Raw genomic sequence first — 7,426 nt, 5'->3', positions numbered from 1 at the left:
GTTGCTACAATGTTAATGATGACAGTAAAAGGTTATCAGATGCTTACTATATGTGAAAGCTTATGCTAAATAATTTATACATATTTATCTTATTTAATCCTCTCAGCATTCCAATAAGACATTTTAAATTATTAGCCACTTTTTACGGATGAAGGAACTGAGGTTCAGAAAGGCAATCCAAATTTTGTCAAAGCTACTAATGTGGGCGTGGAGACTCACACCTTTAATCCTAGCTTTCCAGGAGGTCAAGGCCTATGGATTGCTTGAGCTGTGGAGTTCGAGACCAGCCTAAGCAAGAGTAAGACCCCCATCTCTACTAAAAATAGAAAAACTAGGCAGGTGTGGTGGTGGGCACCTGTAGTCCCAGCTACTCAGGAGGCTGAGGCCAGAGGACCTCTCAAGCCCACGAATTTGAGGTTGTTGTGAGCTATTATGCCATCGCACTCTACCCAGGATGACAAAATGAGACTTTGTCTCAAAAAAAGACAAAATCACCCACAAAGGTTTTAATGTTTACTTCTACTGTCTTTCTCTTTTAAGGACCTGTGGGACCAAATACCAACTGTACTGTTTTCACTTGGAAATTCCAGATACCTAAAGTTTGATATGTCCATAACTGAACAGTCTTTCTTTCCATATATATGTCTTATTTTATATCGCATAGTCCAACATGAAGCCATCTTGGCTGCCAATAACATTCAGATGAATATCAGGGTGCAATGTTTGCGTTTCTTAGGTAAGATCTCCATCGTAGTTGCACCCCTCACCCAGGAACTGTGTCCTGTACAGCAAAGCAAACTTTAAAAGGTTTGTGTGGTGAATGACCATTTTTGTTTCACTTATGTACATAATCAGCCTAAATCTACTTAGACTAGATTTATAAATTTTGTAAATGAAAATGATCTTAATTCATTATCTTTCATCCAAAAGGGGAATAACTATCGAGAGAAGTGTTATGTTTCCACAGAAAACGCTGGCACACCTTTGAGAGTTGTTACATTTTTTTCCAGTTCATTGTCTCTGAGCTATTTTCCCCTTCTATTAAGCTTTATTTTATTTTTCGCTTTATCTACATGTAAATTTGGATTAAACTGGATCCTGCTGTCTTGGGCATTTTGTTAGTCCTTACCAAATTCTCAGTTCTTTTAGTTTCTTCCAATATCTCCCCACCCTCCAAATTAGCATTTCCTGCTGTTCCCCACCCTTCTGACTTTGCATCATTGTGAACTAAAGCCTGACTGCCCAGCTCCTTACTGGGACCCCGGGTTGTCTTGCAGGTGACCTTCCCTCAAGATCTAAAGAAGCCTTTGAAGGGGAAGTTGGACAGTTTGGTATAAACTTCAAAGAACTCACCACCACAAACAGCTTGGGCAAACTTCGCCTGCTGCTGTGGGGGCCACTCAAGAAGTTCAACAACCACCTGCATCTTCCATCCTCTTCTGGAAATAACTGTCACTATGTCACTGATGTCTAGGACATCACCAAGAGCAATCAAACTTCAAACCAGGAAATCTGTCAGGTCGCCACTGTTATCCTTCCCCAAACCCCTAAGAAGCTTTTATCCCAACATGGAGAAATGTGATTTCTGTGTCTGCTTGCCAGACCCAGATGCTGGTGTCCACAGTCTGTTCCAAACTTTCATCTTTGTCTTTCTTTTGTCTTCACAGAAATTCCACTGACTAAATGAAGGAAGGCTCACCCATCCAGAAAATATCCTTTATTACCAAGTCTCAGCAGGTGATTCTGATGACCCTTAATGAATAAAAAAGGACTGAATGAAAAATATACATGCTATGTAGAGGAGAAAAGAATGTCAATTGTGCAAGAAGAACTATCTCCTTGGCCAAACTTGAGTTAATCTCCACTGACCTCTTTTTTTTAGCTAACCCTTGACCCTGGCCCCAACCTGTCTTTGGCCTCCCTAGCCTATTCTTAACAAGAAAACCGGTAAGGAAATTTAGTGGGAATACCCCCACCCTTCATGTATACTATCTGATGAAGTTCCTCATTCTCCATTTTTGATGTCTAAGTCCTTGGCCTGCTATCAGGAAGAATCTTGTTAGGTGAAGTTAACGAGAACTCTTTACCTCTAATGCCTTCTCTTAGTAATTTCTCATTCTCTAACCCCCTAACCCTTCTTCTTGGCTATAAATAATCAACTGTGCTTGCACAGAATTGAGCCCAATATCTCTCAACTATCACAATACCCATACCATAATAGTCTTAAAGAAAGCCTTCCTTACCATTTTAGCAAGTGTCAAAATAATTTTTCCTTTAACAAAAGCAAGCCCTCCTCAACTAAAAAATCTCAACAAACAGCATTGCTAAGAAGAAATAAATGCAGAATGTGTGTTTTTAGTAAATTGCAGGAAAAAAACACAGTTTAAATATCTTACATAATTATTTCTCACTGACAATTGGAGATTACTTAATTGTGTTATAAGTAGTATACCATAGAGATAAAGAGTATAAGTTTTGGAGATAAACTTTCTTTGATTCCTGGCTCTGCCACTAACTGTACAACTTTCAGAAATTAAAAAAGCACTTCTAATAATCATTTGTCTGTGAAATGGGAGTGTTGGACTTACCCTAGCAGTTTGTTGTATTAGATGTTAATAATTAACATGTTTACAGGGACATGTACTTACAAAATGACTTGGCACATAGTAAACATTCAACAAGTGTATGTTATGTTTCTTCCCTCTTCATATCCCTGCCCCAGTAAGAGCTTTAGGTATCCAACGGAACCTTTGATAATTTCCAAAGTTATTTATTTACTTATTTATAAAATCCTACTCAACCCCAGATGGATTGGATCAACCACGGTGTTAACACAACTGGACTGAGTTAGGATAGGAAATGTTTCTTTGGAGTAGGTCTCTAGCATTCTACATATTGTGTAATACAAGAAAAAATATTTTTGCATTTGTCTGGTAATAAAATGATGGGTTATCTCTACAAATACCCCCCTAAAAAAGCAGCTCAAGATACTTCCTTCCACTCCTCATCATCCGTGAATATTACTGATCTATTCGCAGGTGTTTTGATTATCATTGGTGATGCTTTAAACTTTGGTTATTTCAGGGGATAGCTACGGAAGTCGGACTTAAACCAATTTTTGACCTTAATTAGTATAAACACAATTTTCCCTTTTTTGTGAGCAGTCTTAGAAAGAAAACCAAGTTCCAGAAAAGAAAGCTTGGTTCAAATCATTACATTATAGTAATGGTCCTTTAAAACAATTCAAAGTACATTTTAGCTTTTGGTAATGGTACTTAATTTTCTAACTGAAGGTGCACTTTGCAAACTTCAAAATCCTGTCAATTACAGGTGAGAGTCAAATGTGCCACATAATTACCTCTGACTCTGAAGTAACTTAATGCACACAAATAGGCATCTTTTTATGTATTTTCCCCTTATTGTTACATAGTCATAGGAATAAAAAAGTTTTAGGTCAAGAAGAAAATTGTCTCTACCCACAAACCTCTCAGGGCATTATTTATGATGCCAGAGTAGGTTAATCCACCAGAGAAAAAGAGAATGTTATAAGTTTGTCAAGCCTCTCTGGCCACTGAACCAGGTAGAAGCATGACACAGTCCACAGTTTCAGAGCCCAGAGACGTCTGATGATGCCCAGATATTCAAAGATATATTTCAACCACACTTGCTATGTTTTTTGAGAAAGTAATGAAGCCCTAGTTTCCAAAGGACCCATTCCTACTTACCAGAATCAGACAAAGGGAAAAGAAATCGTTTCACTTTAAAATGTTTCTATGTGACCAATACCACAAATTCCTATAGGGAGCATTGAGTTATCTCTGAGTCGTATTAAAACATACGGTTGCATGTCTGCTCTGCTACCAAAGAACCAAGAAATCCAAGCCTTATTTCAGAATAATTTGTCTTTCCTGTTTTCCAATCTGATATTAATCTCCTGGATGGCAAAAACCACCTTTCCCTTTCCTTTGCATGACTCACGCTACTGGAGTCTGAAGCTTCGTGACCAGAGGCATACAATAGGCATATTTTTTAATTTAGTTGATTATTGTTCTTCTCTAAAACCAGAAGTTGTATGTTTATTTAGGGGAAAAAGGGATTTAATGACTTCATGTCTTTTGATTAAAAAGTAAGTTATCTTGCCATTCTAATTACCTGAGAACAGAGTTTCACAGAGATGACTTTAACACAATTGAGGACAAGAAATAATTATTTTCTCAGTCCAAAATGCCAACATTTTACAAATTATGCCATAAAACTCACCATAGAAACGTATCTTTTCTTCCCTAGAGCAATTTGAAGGAGGAAGAATACTGTTCAGTCTTTATAATGAAAGTGGTAGAATTTGTCCTTAAAAATCACGCTGAAATTGTTTTTAAGGTTTGTATGACTGTAATTACCCTGAGGCTGAATGCAGTCCATGTAAGACAAAATAGGAAATAAAATCAGCTTCACTCCTTAAATGACTGGACTTTCTGACCATGAAGGAAGGGGGGAGGCTTTATTTTTGAAAATCACATTCCTTGTGGTTTACTGAACAAAATAACTCACTGAAAGGACTTAGACTAAAGAGAAATAAAGGAAATCTTCATGGCTTCCTATTTAAATAAAAGTATTAAAACTAAATAGTTCGGTGGATTTTTTAAATGTTAATCAGAAAAAGGGAATTGATTTGTCTTCTCTAATGGCTTTTCTGTGATATTTGGTATTTAACCTGTGTCTAAATGATTTATCTTGTTTAAAGCTTTATGAATGTATATATGCACCATTAACCATCAGCAATAAACCTTGAACTTTGTACTATACTCAGACAATATGATAGAAACCACAGACTCCTCTGAGGTAGCCAAAGAACCTACCAGTGTCCACTGCCTGCTTTGAGTGAAACCATCTTCATAAGTCTGATCAACTTTTACCCACTTAAAATAAGGCTGGTTTGGGGATCTGCTATTTGGTTTGTTTGTTTGTTTTGCAGTTTTTGGCTGGGGCTGGGTCTGAACCCACCACCTCCAGCATATGGGGCTGGCGCCTTATTCCTTTGAACCACGCTTGCTGCTTGCCGGGATCTGCTATTTTAACATAAACAGGCTGAGTCACAGCTCCTTATGTAAACAAGGGATCTGCCTTTGTCTGCTTGAATACAGAGATGAGAAACTAGAGTCTATAATTTCAGCAAGAGGTACTATACAATTATAAAAAAGTACAAAAAAGGGAGGAAAGTGTGGTCCATGAGGTTCAATAGTTTAACTCTCCATAATTAAAATCATCCACAGCCTTCTACAGCTCTTAAAATAAACTTTAAAGTTTCTCGATTAACAAATAACATGATCTGCATGATTGAACTTTTGATGAACTATCCAGCACCATCTCTGGATTGTGTCCACTTGATCTTTAGAGTATTCAGTTTAGAAGTATTCAGTAGGCTTCTACCACGAACCAGGCTTTGTTCTAGGACCTGGGATCATAGTAGTAATAGCAACTAAAGTCTAAAGGATGAGAATAAATTAATTAATAACCAAATAAAATATTGGCATATAGTAGGTATGATGAAATAAATAGAGGAGGAGCAGTAAGAGAATATGAAGTAGGGTTAGGGCAGTGACGGGGAAAGTGACTTTTAAGCACAGATGTGAAAACTTTTCTTGTCAAAAAACAGCAAAGATCATGAGATGGGGGCCAAGAGCAATGGCTCACATCTGTAATCCCAGCACTCTGGGAGGCCCAGGTGGAAGGATTAGTTGAGGCCAGAAGTTCTAGACAGCCTGAGCAAGAGAAAGACCCTGTCTTTACAGAAAACAGAAAAATTACCTGGGAAAGGTGGCATGTGCCTGTGGTCCCAGCTACTGAGGAGGCTGAGGCAGGTGGATCACTTGAGCCCAGAGGTGTGAGGTTACAGTGAGCTATGGTGATGTCACTGCACTTTAGTACTGGTGACAGAGTGAGACACTGTCTTAAAAAAAGAAGAAGAAGTCATGAGATGGAAAGTAATTTATTATTATATCAAGAAACAGAATAATATCACATCAGGAGGAAGACACAAGACCTTGTAGGCCCCTATTACAAGCCTAGACCTTATTCAGGGCACACATAAAATGAATGATGCACTCTTTTCACCTCATGCTTGGGCACATGTGGTCCCACCTATCCACACTGTTTGACTCTCCTTCTACCTTTTAACCCACTTAATTGTTAATCATTGATATCAGAGGCCAGGTCAGAATTCACTTTTGCATCTGCAGGGCTGGCTTATGTTAGGTGTTTGATGAGTGAAGAAAATAATGAAAATATACAGACCATTCTTTTACATAATAAGGACTTCTGATGCATTATGAAATAATCTCTCCATTTCTCCCGCCCCTCCCTTCTCTCTCTATGAATATATATATAAGATATATATATGATAATATATGATATATATATACATATATATGTGTGTGTGTGTTTATACTCACATACACAGAGAAGGTGACAAAAAAGTTATACACATTTTGAGAAAGAAAATAACTGTATTAAAATTGAATATTCAATATATACCAGTAACAAAGATGAATGCAAGTCATGTTTGAGATGCTCTTACAATGGCAAAAGTCCAATGTGACTTGAGCGTTATAATTTTTTTACAGTGTTTTCCTTTCTTAAAATGTGTATACATTTTTGGCACCCTCTGCATCTATGTGTGTATGTATTTTTTCATAATGTTAAAAAAATAAACAGTTCTGTGGTCACTTCAGCAGCACATATACTAAAATTGGAATGATACAGAGATTAGCAGGGCCCCTGCGCAAGGATAACATGCAAATTCCTGAAACGTTCCCTATTTAAAAAAAACAGTTTTACATTAGATCACCAAGTATATTAAAGAACATCAAGGAAGGCACACAGTAAACATGGAGACCCTCTCTTTTTTGTGAAGACTATGGTCTTTTAATGGCATCATTGACATTTAGAGAGACACATAAGATGCAAGTTGCTAGCACTTTTTAATGGTTCTGTCGTGGTACTTTTCTGACAAGGGGCATGTGGCTACCACTGCTGTCATTGCAAGGATATGCTTAACGCATATCATGAGGAAGTTTTCAACTATGAGAAGGTCTTTCCACTAGTCCAGATTCCACTAACAACTGGTTAGCAGAAGCGTCATTTTTTTCTCAACGCACATAGTTGTGTGAAGGGGGAAAAGAAGGCTAGTTGCCATGAGTAATGACTCATTAAGAAGACTTTGACAACGGTTTAATTTCAGTTGGTGACTCTCTGTGCTGAGATAATTTCACGCTTTGTGAAAATCATTTGGTGAAAAGTTAATTCAAACTTAGACTTCATTTTTATAGAAACCCAGTCCAATTGACTTGACATTGGCTAACAGTATCATAACAAGTAATCAAGAGGAAAGGCCTTTATTTTTTTTTTTAGTTAACATACACTTTATTTA

The 7,426-nt window shown here is 37.4% G+C and overlaps 1 non-coding gene across 1 annotated transcript; it reads left to right on the top strand.

The window, feature by feature from the left end:
- The first annotated feature begins 6,715 nt into the window (after window positions 1–6,715).
- On the top strand, window positions 6,716–6,819 carry LOC111724328. The gene has a single exon (XR_002772643.1). It is a non-coding gene; the product is annotated as a U6 spliceosomal RNA (small nuclear RNA).
- The last annotated feature ends 607 nt before the right edge of the window (window positions 6,820–7,426 follow it).

This window comes from Otolemur garnettii, unplaced genomic scaffold (assembly GCF_000181295.1).
Source record: "Otolemur garnettii isolate 467f Iridium unplaced genomic scaffold, OtoGar3 scaffold00021, whole genome shotgun sequence".
In the NCBI taxonomy this organism is placed as follows: domain Eukaryota; kingdom Metazoa; phylum Chordata; class Mammalia; order Primates; family Galagidae; genus Otolemur; species Otolemur garnettii.
The sequence above is the reverse complement of the archived record's forward strand: the minus strand, read 5'-3'. Positions and strand labels throughout refer to the sequence as shown.